General features: G+C 33.8%; 1 long non-coding RNA gene across 1 annotated transcript in view; it reads right to left on the bottom strand.

The window, feature by feature from the left end:
- Positions 1-19,137: 19,137 nt before the first annotated feature.
- Positions 19,138-21,669, bottom strand: part of LOC145269423 (uncharacterized) — a 19,062-nt gene continuing 16,530 nt past the window's right edge. The window contains exon 3 of the long non-coding RNA XR_013865048.1: positions 19,138-19,427. This is a non-coding gene — a long non-coding RNA (uncharacterized LOC145269423). The remainder of the gene's footprint in view (positions 19,428-21,669) is intronic.

Below are 21,669 nucleotides of genomic sequence, written 5' to 3'. Positions count from 1 at the left end.
TTTGGTAAAGTTGATAACTTATATGGAACGGCTCATCAAGAACTTATTTACGTTAGACTTGAAGACAACCATATTGTAGTCAGCCGGAAAGCAGGAAAACGGAAGACAATTCCACAGGCGTGCAGTTCCAAGAAAGAAGCTTTGTTCATGGAATCTACGTTTAGGTTTAGGCACAGATAAAGAGTGGGGGGAATTATTGATAGTGTTTACAGCTAGACGAGTGTTTCTTGTGAAAGTTTGGCGAGGGGGACCATAGATTGAAGCTCAGTCGAACATATAAAAGTTTATCTTAAATAGTATGCGACAAAACCCAACGCCCGATAATATGTCTTTTACTTGGTAATGGCGGGTATATATATATATATATATATATATATATATATATATATATATATATATATATATATATATTAAGTAAGATGAATGATAATTTAAAATTAAAATTAAAAATCTAAAAACGATTTCATAAGGAAGAACAAACAAAATCAATAAATTGTACGATCGTTTCGGAAACGATTTTTTTTTATTGTGATAGACATTGAGCCTTGGACAATAAGTTTATCATATAGTTTTTGAAAACAAAGTTTCCTCATTAGCAAAAATATTGGGTGGTGGGTTTAAACTAAAGACACCAAAATAAACCTAGCATTTTTAAGTAAGGCAGGTGTGTCTTGTAATAGTTCGCCTTCTAAAATTCGTACGTATCATCGTCAATGCATTCATTGGGATGGTAAAAGAATGAATATGAATGCACTAATACATTAAAATATACTCTGCGATTTAGACTCTTGTTCTACTCCCCAAAGTATATATATATATATATATATATATATATATATATATATATATATATATATATATATATATATCATCCAAATTCTGGCCAAAGTAGGGTAGAAAATACTCAGTCAACACATTAACTAAATTTTTTAAGTTGATCATTCATAGGCTTATTATCACTTTCGACCTGGAACGCACATAGATGTAAGTCCGGAATCGTTCCCAGCGAAAAACAACTACTAGGCGCTCTTGCTCTATGTTGGCATGGGGTTGTTCAGTGGCTGTTAAAGATTTCGATGCAGATGCTATGTGTTTAACTGCTTGAAGGAAAGGGCGCCAAGTCCTCTACTTGATGCATCGACTTAGATGACGGTTTGCTTCACAGAGTCAAAGTACGACAGCAATATTTCTGTAGCAGCCGCTCCAATAGGCAGAAGCTACTTCTCATAACTTCGAGATTTTAAATCTATTTCCTCCTGGCTTGTTCAATCACAAGCCAGCTCCCTATCTCGTGACCGAGTATATAAAAAGCGAAATCACGAATCCTTCTTCCTCTTTCTCTGTGCCCTGTCCAGAAGCACACATCGACTGGGGCTTCAGTACGTGAGTATTACAAGCTAGCTATATCTCTCTTCAAACTTACATTTATTTCCACGTGCATTCTTTGTCATGCTAAAGAACTGTCCTCGTTGATACGACTCACACACACTCATGGCAACTGAAGTCTTTGCCCTTTCTTTTAACCGGCTTTCTTTGTACCGACAGGTACTAGCTATAAACACTATTATCTCCCTCAACACGCCGGCAATGTATTAATTCTATATTTAAATACATGGAACACTTTTCTCTCCATCAACGAACTCCTCACGACTACTATAATACAAGCGCGTATGAACATTGAACTCTCTTACTAATACGTTTCTCTCTTGTACTTTTCTAATAAAGCTACTAGCGAAGATAACAAATAAAGTTTATTAATATAGAATGAAACTTCCTTTTCGTTGTTGTCTCATTTCTATATTTATTTACAAATTAGATCCTTCGTTGTCCCTCTAAGAGACAGTTACAGAATGCACACGGTTGCTGTGTTTCTGGTGCTTTTTACTGGTTCCTCTGTATTTCTCTTGGCCTCCTGGTTATGCGAGCCTCCACATCGTTTAGAATTCTTTTATTTCACTGCATCTTACTTTTACTCTTTTCATTCGTCTACTTCAGTTAGTTGTCTCATATGAGCTATGGAAGCTTCGTGTGTCCTGCCACAGTTTATAGCTTCTTGCAGTGTCAACCTTCACCCTTTGCTAGAAGTTGTTTTTGAAGATGTCGATGCTTCGTTCCAGATATGACTTGCTCTATTCGTCGTTCTTCTGTTGCCTGAGATTTCTTTGTCGGAATTTGCTCTTTTAATGTCTGTAATTTACAACCAGCTAGATAGTCATCGAAATCCACTGAATTCCTTATTGACGCAAGTAAAAACGAGCAATGTGGAAATTTAATTATAGTTGCAATCTTTCTCCGAAGTTAAGATTTCTGGGTTACTTCTATCGACTTCATTTTCGAAGGCCCAGGTGGTGTACGCTTTAAGGCCCTCTTCTCCGGACAGTAACAGAATTTGGTCAACCTGTTCTTTTAACGGAATATTTTTGACTGAGAAATAAAGGTTACAACGTTGCTTAAACAATCTGAATGCTTCACTTAGGTCTGCAGATGCCCAACACAGACGATTCGTTCGTAGCCATTGTCATAATATTTAGTTCCAGACAATATAGAATTTAGAGGGTTTATTATTATTATTATTATTATTATTATTATTATTATTATTCATTCATTCATTCATTCATTCATTAATTCATTCATTTAAACACGAATGAACAAACGCACATGTATATTTGTTTTCTGTACAAACCTATCTGTAGGTGAATTTATTTATTTATGCATATATAATGACTTGCTGCCAAAATACACACACACACACACACATACATATATATATATATATATATATATATATATATATATATATATATATATATATATATATATATATTGGATTTTACTTGTGGAAATAGAAATTTAACCAACGTTTTTGGATTTTACAATTATTGGATATTTTATCCTTCACGAGACTACCCATTCACGTGAAATACACTTTTTCTTCACACTATTCCCTCTGTTTCATTATTTGTTACCAAGTAAGATCTATGACTTACTTGTAGTTTCTTTAAATCCTTTTGCAAGCAAAATCCGATACCGCATTTTGCTAAATCCTACCCTCTGATGAAAAGGAAAGTATTTCTTCGAAACTCTGCGGATTAGGGACTATTCACTTATTTTGTGCTTCCTTTTTAAAATTAAATATGTTTTAACTCTTTTACAAAGTGTTTTAAACATGTTTTATTAACTACTTGTTCTTATATATATATATATATATATATATATATATATATATGAGCAAATAGTTAATAAAATATGTTAAAAAACACTTTGAAATGAGTTAAAAACATATTTAATCTGAAAAGGAAACACTAGATAAATGGATAGTCCTTAATCCGCGGAGTTTCGAAGAAATACTTTCCTTCTCATCAGAGGAAAGGAATTAGCAAAATGCGGGATCGGATTTTGCATGCAGAAGTATATTATGAAACAACAAGTAAGTCAAAGATCTTACTTGAAAACAAAAAAAAAGTGAAGCAGAGGGAATATAGTGAAGAAAAAGGTGATTACACATGAATGGATAGTCTGGTGGAAAATAAAAAATCCAGTGATGGTAAAATCCAAATGTAAATCTTCCAGAAAGTTTAAAGAATTTTCATTTGTACAAGTAAAATCCCAGGAAATCCCATATTTGGAAGAAGATGGTCCATAATAATCCAAAGGCAGAAATCCATGGAATAATTAACAAAAATGTGTACAAGGAATAAAGAAAAGATTCCAATAATATTAATAAAAGAAAAATAAGATATGCTTTATTTATAGATATAGCTTATTTATATTTATGTCTCGTAAGTAGAGTGAAAAGCATATCTTATTTTTCTTTTATTAATAAGAACGAGTAGTTAATAAAACATGTTTAAAACACTTTGACACCCCCCCACACACACACATATATATAGTTTTAAATATAATTGGCGGAAGTCTCTCGAGAGCTCCTTCAGCTATCATCTCATCAAGAGAAAATCGATAGCGTAAAATAATACTATGTCGAAAGTAAAGAGTTTTATATATATATATATATATATATATATATATATATATATATATATATATATATATATATATATATATATATATATGTATGTATGTATATATATATATATATATATATATATATAGAGAGAGAGAGAGAGAGAGAGAGAGAGAGAGAAATATTACATAGTCGTTACAGTGAACATATTTATCCTTCAGACAATTGATCGGTAATAATCAAAAGTCTTCGTTAGGCGACGTAATAAATTTCGTGTACTACTGAAAGCATCTGGTTCTCAAATAAAAGAATTGAGGAAATATATTATTTTTTTTATAAATATAAAACGTCCTATTTAAAAGGGAAATGTGGTAGGTTAAGTGACATTTTAGACTCCAAACATAGAAAGCAGTAAGGAAGGAGAATGTCAAAACTTAATAGGACAAAAATAAGAAATAAAAAGGAAAAGGAAAAGAAAAAAAAAAGCAAATGAAAAAGAAAAAGAAGAGAAATGGAAGAAGGAAAAAAGTGTTAGTGTGATTGCATTTGTCATAAGAAATAGGAGGAGGTTGAACACATTTGAAATCATCTATGAAGAAAGGGGTTGGGAGGGAAAGTGTCAAAACACGAATTTTGTCTACCGTCGAGGAAATATTACGAAAGAAATAGGTCGGCTATATATATATATATATATATATATATATATATATATATATGTGTGTGTGTGTGTGTGTGTGTGTGTGTGAAAATGTATATAAAAAAGAATACGAAAAGTATAAAAGCTTATAATTTTGCTTTATTCGTTTTCTATTGGTATTGTGCAGGAATACAAAATAATATTATTGTAAATTTTTTTAAAAAACTCTTTTTTACAAGTACATATTTTCAATCGATCCTTCAGTCTTTATCAGTGTATGTCGGTTGTATATATATATATATATATATATATATATATATATATATATATATATATATATATTGCTGATATGCTGTTTTACCTTCTGCATGTTAGTTGGGGATGATCTGCAAAGATCATAACCATTATCTCTTATGCTTGGAAGAAGTGTTCTCAGTTGGCGGTTCATCAGTTTAGCTGCTGGTGAAGGAGAGTTATTTTTGCCAGGTGTTGTACGTAAGGTTAGTAGAGCAAGATGTGGATCGTCTCCAGTCTGGAAACATTTCTGCAGTGTTTTCCTCACTGTTTGGATTGTTCTCTCGACTAGACCATTAGATTGTGGGTATTTTGGACTGCTAATTACATGGAACAAATCCCATTTTGTAATAAATTCCTTGTATTGTTGAGAGTTAAATTGGTGGCCATTATCGGATATTACCTGTTTGGGTATACCATGGCCCGAGAAGATGTTTTGTACAGGTTATTACTGTTGATGCAGTTGTATCAGAGAGATGGCTGAATACAAAAAAATTGGAGTGGTAAATTCACTACCATGAGGCAATCTTTTCCCTCAGCCTGAAGAGGTCTTTACCAACCTTATGCTATGGTTGGTCAGGAATGTCACGCCATATTTCTGGCTCTGAACTTTGTCGATTGCTATAGCGTTGACATGAATCGCAAATTTTTATCAGATCCTCTATTGTTTTGTTCATGTTTGACCTCCCCCAAAAAATCTGCCTTGCATTGGATTTGCTTTTCTCAATACCAAGATATGCCTGATGTAAAATCTTGCGCATTTCTGCTTGCATATTAGTTGGAATAACAATTTGTTGACCCTTTAATAGTAGTCCTTCCTGGTATGTCATGTCATCTCTGTAATTAAAATATGGTTGAAGACAGGCGTTGAGATTATTTCAATGCTGTGGCCATTCTGACTAGATTTGCTGTTGCAGTTGTTGTAATGTTTCATCATAAGCAATCTAAGTTATGAGCTGTTGTCGACGTTTGTCGCTAATGGGCATTGAAGAGATTAGGAAGTGGACAAAAAAGTTCATTTCTTTGTCAGAGATTTCTGAATTGTACTTTTGTGCTGAACGGCTGAGTGTGTCAACAACGAGCATTAGTTTGCCCTGAGTGTATTCAATTTCGAAATTGTATTTCTGTTAGCGTAATAGGAAACGTTGTACTCTGGGTGGGGTTTTAGAAATTGGTTTTGTGACAATAGTTTTGAGAGGCTTGTGATCATTGTTTATTAGAAAGCGTTGACCATATAAGAATTCATGGAAATGTTCACATGCAAATACTATAGACAACATTTCCAGTTCAAGCGGGCAATATTTTCCCTCAGCTGATGTACGAGAACGGCTAGCAAATGCCACTGGAGCCTAGTTATTGTTGTGTTTTTGTTTCAACATAGCCCCAAGTCCTAGGATTGATGCGTCTGACGAGACTCGGATAGGAAGTGCTGGGTCAAAGTATTTTAATGTGTGACTTTGTGTAACTAATTTTTTTAGTCGTCCAAAAGCTTCTTTGTGTGGTTTATCAAAAGACCACATATTATCTTTTTCCAACAAGAGGCGAAGAGGTGCAGTTTCATTTTATACGTTAGGAATGAATTTTCCTCAGTAATTTACCATGCCTAGAAAACGCTGGAGTTCTGTTTTGTTTGCTGGATCTGACATGTTCATGACCGCTTTGCATTTTTTGTCATCAGGCTCAACCCCTCTACTGGATATTTTGTGTCCTAGGAATATTAACTCAGTTATGTTGAACTGGCACTTTGATTGATTTAGTTTCATGCCGGATTTCCTTTTAGCATTCAGAACATCAGTAGTTCTCTTTTGTAAGAGTTCTGGAGTGTCTGCCAAAATGATGATATCATCCTGTGAGTTTCTGCATCCTTCAACATGTTCTATGATTGCTTCTATTTTTGCATGCCATATTCCACTGGCACTGTGTATGGCATATGGTAGACGGGTGAATCTGTAGCGTCCACAAGGTGAGTTGAAAGTGGAAATTTTGGAACTTTCCTCATCAACTTTAATCTGCCAGAATGCATTAGATACATCAAGCTTAGTGAAAAACTTTGCACCTGCCATTTCCTGTATTATGTCTGATGCTGTTGGTACCCTATAATGCTCTCTTTTTATAGCCTTGTTAAGATTCCGTGGGGCAAGGCATACACGAAGGGAACCATTGGGTTTTTCTACTGCCACCAGTGATGATACCCATTCTGTTGGTTCTGATACATGTTTAATGACACCCAACTCTGTCATTTTTATAAGTTCCTTTTTTTAATTTTTTCTTTAGTACAACTGGAATATTCCGTGGAGGGTTTATGACAGGTTTAATTTCTGGGTCCATTATGATGTGATGAATACCAGGGAGAGTCCCAAGTTCTCCAAAGCATTCCTTAAATTCAGAGAGAAATCTATTGTTATTTCTATTAATTTTTCATACCTTTTTTATTAGGTTGAGACTAGTACAGGTGTTTAGTCCTAGTATTAGCGATGCATCTATATCTGCTATGACAAACATGACATGATACTTGACATTATTTCTTATTATTTGAGCAACACACTTACCTTGAACTGGTATTGCTGTGTCGTTATAGGCAGAAAGTGTTATGTTAGTTGAATGCAATTTTGGGCTAACCGATAATCTGTAGTAATCTTTTATCAGAAGAATGTTAACTTGACTGCCGAAGTCAATTTTAAATTGTATGTTCGTCCCATTGACTTGTAAATTAATGTTCCAATCTTCAGGTAAGGCATTAACTTTGTGGATTCTTGTTACTTTTTTCTCCTTGGATGAGAATTTGGCAGAGATGCTATCATCCTCATAATTTTCATAATTATCATCATCTGTAGAAGATGCCTCACTGTCTTCCTGGTGCACTTTCTGTACTACTCTTTTAGCAGGACATCTACTCGAAAAATGATTTTTTTTCTCTTGCATTTATTGCAGATTCGACCAGTTTCCACGAAAATGTGAGAATGAACAAAATCTACATTTTTTTTTATTTTGTCGTTACTGTAGTTATTATTTGAAGAGTGTGGTAAATCGCTTCCGGATCGTTGTTGTGGTTGATTAGTATTTTCCTTTTGTACGGACTTTTTTTTTATAAAGTTCACCGATTTTAATTCTTTCTGTAATACTCCCAGTCTTTGTCTAGTTAGTTCAGCCGTTCGACCCGCTTTTATTATAGCTCTTTCCAAAGTTAAATCAGATTCGACCAATAGTTTTTCTTGTAAACGTGTGTCATTAGAACCTATTATTAATACATCTCGTATTAAACTTTGACAGAGTTCACCAAATTCACATTATTGGCTGAGTGTTTTAATCCTAGTAATGAATTCATCAAACGATTCCGCGTCTTCCTGACGAGCAGTGAGAAACGAGAAAGTGTTACATTTCTCCGAGGGTTACAAAATTCTTCAAATTTGTTTAAAACTGTTGCAAATTTAAGGCTGTCTTCCTCAGTTTGAAAATCAAAGTTTCTATAAATTCTGCGGCCTCGTTTGCCTAGACATTACAAAAGAATGCTTGTTTTAACCTCGTCACTTTTCTCGAGTTTTTCATTTGCCGTTAAATATATTTTAAGGTCTTGTTTAAAAACCTTCCAGTCTCTAGAAAGATTTTCTGAGGAAAAATCAGGGGGAGGAGGCGGAATAAAATGTGAATCCATTTTATTTATTCATTATTATTATTTATTTATTATTATTATTATTTTTTAGTTTACAAAGCAAATGGGTTCTAAACTTCTGACACCGTGTTGTATACATACATCATTATGTATGTGATTTATATAAGCAAAATTTATCTATTTGTGAGTGTGACAATAAAATAAGTTTGTCTTACCGTGAAGATACTTATTTAATATCAGTATGAGTGAGTACAGATCAGGATGTCCTGTGGAAGAGATATGAGGAAATAGATTGACTCCGAGTAGTTTAAAACATCTTTTATTTCCAGAACGCCATCTTACCGGGAGCCCCAGCTACCAGAAGTGTCCTCAACTGTCACCCCGCAGTAAATGTCTTTCATATATATATATATATATATATATATATATATATATATATATATATGTATATATATATATATATATATATATATATATATATATATATATGTATACATACATACATATATATATATATATATATATATATATATATATATATATATATATATATATATAATAAAAATTACCATTAAATTTACCAAAATGATCCAAGATGGTAAAACTAAAGTATATTATAAATATTAAAGAATTAATATTTATAAAGTAATCTCAACCAGATGTAAAAGCTCGATAAAACCAAATATAAGATAGAGCTTATAATAGCTTTTCTTTTCTTTGTACATACTTGTGAATTATTCCATGGATTTCGGCCTTTTGGATTATTTTGGACCATCTTCCAAGTACATGATTTCCTTGGATATTACTTGTGCAAATGGAAACTCAATTAACTTTCTTGGAGTTATATTTTTGGATATTACCGTCATTGGATTATTTACTTTTCACCAGACTATCCATTCATGTGTAATCACCTTTTTCTTCACCATATACCCTCTGCTCCACTTTGTATTATCAAGTAATATTTTTGACTTACTTGTTGTTTCATCAAATACTTTTGTATGCAAAATCCGATCCCGCATTTTGCTAATTCCTACCCTCTGATGAGAAGGAAAGTATTTCTTCGAATTCCGCGGATTAAGGACTATCCACTTATCAAGTATTTCCTTTTCAGATTAAATATGTTTTTAACTCTTTTTCAAAGTGCTTTTCAACATGTTTTATTAACTGTTTGCTCATATATATATATATATATATATATATATATATATATATATATATGAACAAATGATTAATAAAACATGTTAAAAGATATCTTGAAAAAGAGTTAAAAACATATTTAATTTTAAAAAAGGAAACACAAGATAAGTGGATAGTCCTTAATCTGCGGAGTTTCGAAGAAATACCCTCCTTCTCATCAGAGGGCCGGAATTAGCAAAATGCAGGATCGGATTTTGCATATAAAAGTATTTAATGAAACTACAAGTAAGTCACAGATCTTACTTGGTTAAAAAAAAGGGTGAGGTAAGGGGAACAGGAGGCAAAAGAAAAATGATAAAAAGATTTCACATGAATGGACAGTCCGGTGAAGGGTAAAAATCCAAAAATGGTAAAATCCAAAACGGTCGAATTTAAAATTTCAATCCAATGGGTAAATTCCAAATGATTCAAAATAATCAAAAAGGCAGAGTTCCTTGGAAAAAAGCGCAAATAGAATGAATTCCAAATCATTAAAAGAAAAGTACTGGAGAGAATATTTAAAAACACGTCTGTCAAGGCTGGATGAATCAAAAAAATTTATAATATATATATATATATATATATATATATATATATATATATATATATATATATATATATATATATATAAAACAGCTTATCCAAAAAAATTTTTTAAAAGGATGGTTTTTGCTCATAAAGGAGGGTCTTGCTGAAAATACACGAATCATTTTAGCCACGTAAAATAATGATCATTGTAGAAAATCGTTACGAGATGATGAGTGTGGGATTTTCAACGCCATCTCTTATGCGAAACATCATAGCATTGCCACAAGATTGTATCAAGCAACAATATTTAGTACTAACAAGCTTGCTTTTCACGGGAGACTTGGAATTATCAACTGCCTATCTATATCTTAAATATTTTTTTTAGAAACGGCGACTTCTATTTGTGATATCCACATACATTTGGAATGTGAAAACAAAATGAAGACTCTATTTTCTAATATTGATAAATATAGAGGGTATTAATTAGAAACTAGCGGAATTCGTAGAAATTCCACGGTAGTTTAAATTTTTAAAACACATTACAAATCAATGTGAATAAAAAATAACATTCAACAAATCACGACGAATGTAAAACGTCTTTTAAGTAAATTACTTTTTAGCGTTTTAAAGCTAAAAAGAATTAGTTTAAAATCTTTACATTTTTTTACATGAAATTTCAACACAGACCACATTGCTTTTTTTTGTTTTTTGAGTATAAATTATAAAGAAACAGATGTCAGTTCATTTGCACATTTTCTAAAAATATATATTTTGACGTTTTTTAACACAATTTTACGGATTGTCGTCCAATGTTTTTAAAAATACATTTTGGATCACAAAATCTCGCTGAAAATACATGAATCAGTTGGGCCACGTAAAATAATGATAAATAAGGAGAATCGTTAAGAGTTGATAGGTGTGGGATTTTCAACACCCTCTATCATGCGAAATATCGTAGCATTAGCACTTTATTGTATTCAATAACAAAATTTAGTACTAACAACCTTGCTCTTCAAGGGAGACTTAAAATTATCCAAGGTCAATCTATATGTTATATATATATATGTATATATGTGTGTGTGTGTGTACTAGCTGTACCCGGCCACGCGTTGCTGTGGCTCAGTTTGTTAAAATGGAACACATTCCTCACGAAAAATTGCATTTTGTTCGTTTATTTACGTTTATCATTTTTTGCAATTTTTTTTATCAATAAAAGTTGTTGTCCCCCCCCCCCAAAAAAAATTAATTTTTTACCATAAATTGTTAGGTGAAAGTTTTTTGGGTTTATTTTCAGGAAAACTTGCATTTTTTAAAAAAGAAATGTGGCAGTAAACGTTTCTTTTTTCAAAACGGAATTTTTGTTATAAAAAAAACAGATGAATGCTTTATATGAACATTGTAAATAGATAGGTGAAAGTAGAGAAAAGTTTGATTTTTTTCAAGAGACTGTACAAATTATTTTTTTCAACAGATGTTAAGAAAACAGAAAACATACTTCCATCATTAATTATGCAAAAAAATAAATAAAGTGGAAAACTTTCTGTTATTAATGTTTGCTAAAAAATAAATACAGTAAACTTCGCTGAAGTGTTAGCATATGCTGCATCTTAAAAAGTTGGTTCATGATGACAATTAAATAAAATAAACGTCTAAAAATTAGTAAAAATAAGTAAAATCGTGAATGATGGCTCTTGGAGGGGGGGAAAGTAAGTAGGAACAACACAATCATTTGTGTAAAATAATTAATATTCGAGAAATTGTAAACAATAACAAAAATACCTGATACCAAATGCAGTAAAATTCAAGTATCTTTTATACGTGCTGAAACTGTGTCTAAGTTATTTTTATTTAATTTCTTTTATTAAAAGTTATCTTTCCAAAAATTAACTGGTTGCATGTCGTTTAACCATTTGGGACTTCACTCTTGGAAAATTGTATAAAAAATCTATGATTATCACTAACTCTAAATTTGGGAGTGCAACTCGAACATAGGGTTAGTGTAAGATAAGTCATTTGTTAGGTGTGTCAGAAATTTCGTGAACAATATTGAATAATTCCACCCCATTTTCCAAGCTTATAACTCCTCGAAAAATGTAATTCAAGCCCTAATTGTTTTTTTCAATTAAAGGAGCAAGGACCAAGGTTTCAGTAAAAAACATAAAACAAACAACGTGGTTTAAAAAAAAAAGGTTTTAAACTTCGGACTTTACAAGTAAATTTCTAAAAAACACTACTTTTTTCGATTTAAATTGAATATATTATTTATTCATTTATTATGAATTAATATTATCAGCATAACTTTTGTACCATTGAAAAGAAGGGCATAATAAACCATTAATAATTAAAAAAAAATTTTTTTTCATTGAACGAAAATAATGAAATTGCGAGACGAAAATCGTGTTTACATAATTGGCGCCTTAAAATAACGTTCCCATGTAGCAGACATTCCGAACGTGAAAACATACCCGTATTTAATAAATCTAGCAAAAATCAACTAATGGTCAGATTTTCGTGAAATTTTCGATACTTATCCATTTTAAAATGAACTTACATATAAAATGCAGTTTTCGTAAAATATACCAGGGGAAATATCTTTTTAATGCGTGTTCCTCCCCACACCCTCCATATTTATTTTTTTTCGAAATTCGAACAAAATGTATATAAATCAATCGAAATTTCTATTTATTATGAAACATAACAGTTCAAATAAGTAAAAAAATATTTATTTTTTAAAAGTTTAAATACACGTATTGAACAAAAATTTACCTTGAAGTTGCAATTAAAAAATTGATATAAACTTAATATTATTATGTTTTTTAATTGCGTTTTTTTCGAATTAATATATATTATAATCAGTTGAATTGCCAAGAAAAAAGAACCTCGTAAACATTAATCAATTCTTAAAAGATTAAAACGATTAAAATTCCATTATTTCAAAATGTTCCGTTACAACATAGAGTTTTAATTAATTGTGTTTAATTTTTTTTTAAATATTAAGTTTTAATGTAAACATGACTCTTGTCAGCTATTTTATCGGCAGATTAAAACCAATTTGAAAATATTATTGCACAAATATAAAGCATTTTGTAGCCCCCCCACCCTCATATTTTGTTTGTCTCTTTTTACCGAACTAAATATGGAAGCCCGTAGGTAACCAAAAGAACATTCAGTAAAACCGTATTTCATATACAAATGTTTATAATTTTATTACTCATTAAACTGTGTAAATCTTAAAACCTAACAAAGTTATAACAAAGATTAATTATTAATTACAATTTGAAAAAGATAAACAAAGGTTTTAAAAAATCATGAAGGCGCTTCTGCTTTTCCATAGTTTGTATAGTTAACACAAGTCTAACGTCACGGAAACACGCGGTCCAATCTTCACAATCGTTTGGCAGACCCTAGTGTACACGAACAGGTGAAGATGAACTACAAGTTTCATTGTGTAAAAATGTGTGTTACTGAATGTTTATAAAAGTTCAATGGTATTGTTGAATTTTATGAACAATTGATTGTTTTTGGTAAGACATTATGTTCGATTGTTTTTGGTTGGTATTAAAGTCCGTGAAGGATCAATCGCCTTACCTCACAAGTCTGTTTGCTGCTCTCCGAGTGCACGCTTATGAAGCATGTTGATTTATACATGTGCACTGCTTGATGCCAAGTGAAAAAGACGGGGGAAAAGTGAAACTGAAGGCTATGTCAAAGCTCACAGGAAATGCACGCGTATTAAAATCATGTAATGTTTGCGCGTGCCCCCACTCCATGCAAGTATGTGCTACTACACACAGCTTGTTCTGTGTCTGTGTGTTTTATCTAGACAAAGCGAATTTGGCAGGTGTAAACGGCTCATTATGTATGTATGTATGTATGTATGTATGTATGTATGTATGTATGTATGTATGTCAGGTCATGTCATATGCTACTGGTACCATGTAACCCAGTACTACCTGCCTCATGGTCGGGTTACCGGCAACTAAACTGGTTCCCCCACCAGACTTGTTTGATGAGGAGGGCGGCTAGTCTCCCTGAAGGATTAAAAACAAGACCTTCCAAAGGGCGAATGAACTCTTTTTCTGGGTCAACGGCCAACTAGCACCATGTATATTTGTGTGTGTGTATATGTGTAGTAGGGTAGAGAGGGCTCCCGTAAGCCGTGGTGAAGAAAACCTTTCTAGGAGAAGCAAATCTCTAATTTAAAAAACCATAAAGCGGGAGACCAGTGCCCGCATTAAGCTGGTCTGCAGTTTAACTTGTTGCTGGCTATCTTGCTCTTGCTTGTTGCTGGATTTCAACATTTTGAACCGAGAGAGAGAGAGACTTAGCTAGAAATAACGTTAAGAAAGAAATAGCGACAGCTAAGAGAGAATTTACGGAAACCACTAAAAAGCGCATCGAAGCACAAAAACTAGGAACTCGAGACTTCTGGAAAATCTACAACAGTGTAGTAAATAATGGGCAATCAACAATTCCCCCACTAACCAACAATCACGAGGTTGTCTCCTCAGCAACTGACAAGGCTAACATGCTTGCCAGACGGTTTGCCTCAAACTCCACACTGGACCCTTCCAACCACCCCCTACCTGACTTTCCTATGCGGACAGACGCCACACTAGACGATCTGAAAACCACCCCTGCTCAGGTGCCTGCTATCATAAAAAACCTTGACACCTCAAAAGCATGTGGACCCGATCTTATCCCAGCTGTGCTATTAAAAAAGTGCTCAGCCGAAGTAGCTCCAGTTCTCTCCAAACTCTACAACAAATGCCTTAATGAAGCTTGCTTTCCGGGCTGTTGGAAAACTGCTTCTGTTGTACCAGTATTCAAGAATTCTGACGAAAGGACAGACCCATCAAATTATCGCCCCATTAGCCTCCTCCCACTTTTTGCCAAAATATTTGAGACCATAATTAACCATGCTCTAGTCCATCATCTTACAGATGCTAAACTACTGACTGACAAACAATATGGATTTAGACAAGCCCGTTCCACAGCAGACATCCTAACTGTGATCTCTGAACGTATATACCATTCACTGGACAAAGCGGGGGAGGGCAGAGCGGTAGCTCTAGATATATCTAAGGCTTTTGACAGAGTATGGCATGAGGGTCTCCTCAGTAAAATCAGATCATACGGTATCACTGGTAGAATACTTAACATAATTAAATCCTTCTTAGATGAGAGAAAAATCCAGGTTGTCCTCGACGGTCGTACATCTAAACAATATGATATAAATGCGGGGGTGCCCCAGGGTTCTATCCTTGGACCTCTATTGTTCCTGATATTCATAAATGACCTCCCCGACAACATTGCCTCTGAGATGGGTATATATGCTGATGACACTACACTCTATGGCAGGCACGACAGGAAGACGAATGAACACATTTCTAAAGAAATGGCAGAAACACTAGAGGAAGACCTCCAATCTGTAGTGGAATGGGGACAAAAGTGGTTGGTCGCATTCAATGCTGCCAAGACTAAACTAGTTTCATTCAATAATTACAAGAAACCCTCTCTACCACCCATAGCAATGGCCAACGACTCTTTATCTGAGAGTCCATCTTTCAAACTCCTTGGCCTAACGTTCACAGGAAACATGAGTTGGAACAATTACATTGAAGGCATTGCCAGGGCCGCTGCAAGAAAGGTGGGCTCTCTCTACCGTGCTAGAAAACTACTAACACCCGAAAGTATCCTGTACCTCTATAAGGCCACCATTCGCCCATGTATGGAGTATTGCTGTCACATCTGGGCTGGTGCATTTGCTACTAGTCTCTCGCTCCTTGACAAGGTTCAAAAGAGAGTCGCAAACCTGATAGACCCTGAACTGGCATCTAAGCTTCAGCCTCTGTCCCATCGACGAAGTGTTGCATCCCTCTGCCTTTTCTACAAGTATTTTAGTGGTGAATGCTCTGACGAACTGCAATCACTTGTGCCCCCACGACGTGAGCACCCTCGACAAACCCGACAGGCTGCTAAATCCCACCCCCACACTGTAGAGATCCCTAGATGTAAAAGATCTTTTTACTCCAATAGTTTCTTCCCCAGAACCGCTAGACACTGGAATTCCATTCCAGGTCCCTGCTTCCCCAACAGTACTGACGTGCAGAAGTTCAAGTGTAACGTGAACCGACACCTTGCTGCCCAAATCCCTTCATAGTACCCCAGTAGTTGTTGCCCCTGACAGTAGCCCCCTACACCAAAGTGGCAATTTGCCTTGTTTGGGGTGAAAATGTAATAAAAAAATAAAAAAATAAAAAAGTTGTACAAAGCTAAGACTCTGTAACATCATATTTGTAAAGATACTCCCTCAGGCATTTGGGCTCATGGATTTTAAATGTCTGAGGGAGTGGCACTCGTCTGACAAGACGTTGCAATCATCATTATGTATGTATGTATGTATGTTTGTATGTCTGCTTAAAACGTTCAACAGAAGGGACGGATTTTCACGCGATCGGAATCGTTTTGAGGCTCTACCCTTCAGACGACAAATATCGAAAAATTGGCTAAAAACATTTATTCCTTCACCCTCAACTGGACACTTTTCTACAGGGAAAGGTGGCTTTTTTCGCCGATATTTTCGAAAGTTGTCGCCTTTTTTCAATTGCCTAGCCTGAATTTAAAAATTCGTCACTTCTGGATTGGCGATAGGCGCAACAGCAAAGACGTCACGTTTTTATTTCATGTTTTTTTTTTCTTTTTCTCCTTCGCGGTACGGGTTTGAGCCTGCCTGCCTACTGCCACTTTTTTTCTGTTTTCTCAACACACACCTCCAAACATCCGGGCAACGCCGGGAACCCAGGCTAGTATTGTATAAAGTATTTACTAAGTTGCCCCATTGCAAAGTTGCCCAGTAAAAACTATTTAATCAAGCTAACATTTGGCTCATCATAATCATTAAAGATTATCAGATCTATATTAGATTTGTTCAAAAAATGTGAATTTTAAATTCCATAAAAAAATGCCGACATTATCCGAGATTTTACAGTCACATCATATAAGATGCGGGGCTTTGCTGTCTACAACATTGGTTACCCAGAGAGTTTCTATCATGAAGAACGAGAAGTATTTCATTGACACCTATGTAACCTTCACCTTGCTATTAACATTTCAAAATTAATATAATTTTAAGTTAGACAATACTAGATATTTGGACCTAATTTGGCGACAATCGGTCAAGCGATATGCAGTATAGGCTGTACATAAAAAAACATTGTGGGAAAGAACAAATGAAAGTCGCCCGAAAACATTGTCACCCGGACGAGGGTAAAAACACGTACATGTTTCAAAACGATTGGTGTAAATATAATCTTACTGAGAAGCGTTAAAATGTGTTCGAACATGTTTTCTCACACATATACACACCCACATGTACGCACGCAATATACACACACACACGCACGCATATACACATCATCATACACACACTCACATTCATGCGCATACACACACACACACACACACACACACACGCTAACGTGCACACACACACACACCCGAGCTGTGACGTCACTTCCTTTTAAGTGAAAACCAGACATGCGCACCCAGAACACTAACTCCAGTATAAAAGTCAACAAAACCTGTCAACTTCCCTTTTTCGTCCGGACCAGCGTTCGACCTGCTGAGTCGACGAACCGACCGCAGATCCTAACGTCACTTTCCCTGCTATTGTAATGTGGGGCAAGCACAAGTACACTTTATACGCTTTCTATCTCCATGAACTGGATTGACTTTCTCACTTTATCTCCCCTTTGGCTTTGGTCCATCAAAACAGACATGTGCGCAACATTTTACTGAGCTTAACCCTTTCTTTCTACAGGCCGGCTTGCTATTTCGTGTTTCTCTATTGCATTCCCCTTTCCTTCCACGTGCGTAGTCGTCAACGGCTGAATGAACACGTGTACACCCAAGACTCATTTCTCAACCGAAAATAAACATGTTTATTTTATTCCCGCATTTGAGTTCTTTGTTTCCTTCATTCAATTCGTTTCATTATTTTTTCTTGAAGCGAGTTAGGGTATTTATATCCTGGTCCGCAACAAATGTAGATGACAAAATAAAGAATCTAATTATTGCGCACACACGCGCTTCATTTACTTTGTGGGTTTTATCTATACATGTCCTGGATATGACCTTAAACTATATCCGATGGTGAGCCCCCCCCCCCGCCTGCGGGCTTCGGGGAGTGTGGAGCCATCCTTTAATTGCCATTACTCCCAGGTCCACACTCTGACCCGAAGTGGTAGTACCTGTTAGGGCCCCAACTATGGGTTAAATATAAAACGACTTGAAAAAAAACAAACTATTCCATTAAAATTTTTTCCCCAAATCACTGGATTCGGCATTAAATGACCTGAAAAGGGTTGATATGCCGTAAAACAAAACCAACCAACCAATCAATCGGTACTAGTGCACTTATTGATCCGTGCTGAAATAATAACCTTATTATTTAAAAAGTCATTCTTAACATGGGGAGGGGAGGGTGTTTTGTACCTATCCTATACTTTAACCTTACAATTAAATAAAAAACATATCATAAAACTTTAATTAAACTTGGAAATACGATTTAAGAAATAGCGGTGATCAGTAAGGGCATTAGCACCTATCAATCTAGACACAATTTGTGTATAGGGGTAAGAGATACCATAAGGTCAAGATCACTACGTTAAGATCGACGAAACATTAATTTTTGCTATAAAAATAAATGCTAAACGCTAGCGTGGAACGCATTGCCGAAGCGTCAGTAGCTATCTGTGTAAGTTTATATATATACGCAGAAATAATAGGAAAAAAAAAATTAGCAAATAATAAATGATGTGTTTTTTTTTGTTTTTTTTTTGATGTAATATGTCTGTTTTTGATGATACATTATTTGATCTCCTAAAATCACACATTCTTTAAAAGTATTGAGAATGAAACAAAAACGAATAATGTTTTAACCGGTTGTTTATTTAGCAAACATAATACATACAAGAATCGTGTACGTTTAATTTAGTGGAGGAAAAAAAAAGAGTTTTAAAACTATTTCCGTGATGACATTTTCCAGGTCTCTCTCTCTCTCCCTCTCTCTCTCTCTCTCTCTCTCTCTTTTCTTTTTAATTTTTACAGTAGCAATATTTCCATGGTACATTGCAATTCCTGGTCTTTATATTTCTGCAGATGTTACCGTCACAACAATTGGTTACGTTTGGGAAACAAGAGCGATAGAAAGATTTGCACTGTAAATATAAAAATAATCGTGGATATTGTATTTTCATAGGCAAACTATAAAACAAGTATATATAGTATAGTATCACATTCAAATTATAAAAAATGATCATGGATATTGTAATATCAAACGGAAACTATAAAATAAGCATATATATATATATATATATATATATATATATATATATATATATATAACTACTTCATTTACTCACATAAAATTAATATACGAAGGTATAAGTTTATGCATAAACTTAAGTATTTACTTCAATAGTGCTCAATACGTAGGAAGAGCTAGTTAGTAAGTTATAAAATATATGTGGCGATTAAGCTACACTGGATATTCCGCGTTTCATCCACTCTAGGATTCCTCAAATTCCGCGTTTCATCCTATAGTGGATGAAACACTGAATATTCCGCGTTATATATATATATATGATTGCAGCGTCTTGTCAGACGAGTGCCACTCGCTCAGTCACTAAAAGTCCAAGAACCCGAAGATTACCTTTTTTTCTTTTTTTTTTTTAGTCCTGCCAGCGAATTCACACGCTCAAGCAGACATGACAGTGAAGACGGTCCTTGGCATACATACATATATATATATATACATATATATATATATATATATATACATATATATATATATATATATATATATATATATATATATATATATATATATATACACACACATACATACACATACATGCCCATAAACATACACACATGCACACATACATACATCCATCCATACATACACAATACATATAACACATACATACAAACATATACATACACACATGCACACACATATACCTACATATGCATACACATATATACACTCATATACAAATACGTACACACATGTACATACATATTCACATACATATGCGTACACATGTATGCACATATACATACATGCACATAAAGTTACCTACATATACCTACACATACATATATATGCACCTTTACGCATACATATATATGCATATATACATATACCTATACATACATACACACAAATATATATATATATATACGTGTATACATACAAACACACATAAACATATATACACAAAATAAATAAATGAATAAAGATATATACACACATACATATATACATACGTATACAAATAGGTATGCATACACATACATACACTAGTACAAATATTAACATAAATACCTACATACATACATACACACATATGTATATATAGAATAATGGCAGATCAATTATTACATGCTTCCAGCATTTCAGGGCTACACACGTGACACTTTTTCCATCGGCATGGAAAATTTTTATTTTTTTTTTATTTTTTATAGCCTGAGGAAGTATCTATACAAAAATGATGTCACAGAGTTTTAGCTTTGGACGACAACTAAGTCTCTCTCTCATTCAAAATGTTGAGACCCAGCAACAAGCATGAGCAAGATAGCCAGCAACAAAGCAAACTGCAGACCAGCTTAATGCGGTTACTGGTCACCCGCTTTATGTTTTTTTTTGTTTCTTTTTAAATGAGAGATTTGCTTCACCCAGAGGGGTTGCATTAACGGGGCTTTTTGAAGTCCTCTCCACCCCACACACATGTACCTGTATATATATATATATATATATATATATATATATATATATATATATATATATATCCACACCCACCCACATATATATATATATATGTGTGTGTGTGTGTGTGTGTACAAGTTAGAAAAGCATTTCATCCAAGGCATGAAAATTGTTAAACAAAATGATTTTACTATAGGCTTTAAAAATAAAGGGCAAGATTCAATTTGAAATTTATTTATCTTCAAATTGATCTTTTATAAATTTTACAAAGTAAGATATAAAAATCTAATTTAAATTGAATCAAAAAATTACCTTGGATTTATTTTATATATATAATCGTGTACTTTTAATATATATATATATATATATATATATATATATATATATATATATATATATATAATCGTGTACTTTTAATATATATATATAATATAAAGCTGCATGTGTGTGTATGTGTGTGCGTGCGTATGTGTGTGTGTGTGTGTGTGTGTGTGTGTGTGTGTGTGTGTGTGTGTGTGTGTGTGGTCTCGAATAGGCTCCTATATGGTTGACTATTTAAAAAAAACTGATTACATATAATGATAGAAGATGTATCGAGGCACAGAAATGGGTATGTTTGATCTAGCAGAACGGTGATTCATTAAAATTGTGGGGGTCTGCATTCGCGCCTGGTCCACAAAGTATGGAAA

The sequence above is a fragment of the Euprymna scolopes genome, chromosome 45, assembly GCF_053919585.1.
Source record: "Euprymna scolopes isolate OS-2025 chromosome 45, ASM5391958v1, whole genome shotgun sequence".
NCBI classification, from domain to species: domain Eukaryota; kingdom Metazoa; phylum Mollusca; class Cephalopoda; order Sepiida; family Sepiolidae; genus Euprymna; species Euprymna scolopes.
The sequence above is the reverse complement of the archived record's forward strand: the minus strand, read 5'-3'. Positions and strand labels throughout refer to the sequence as shown.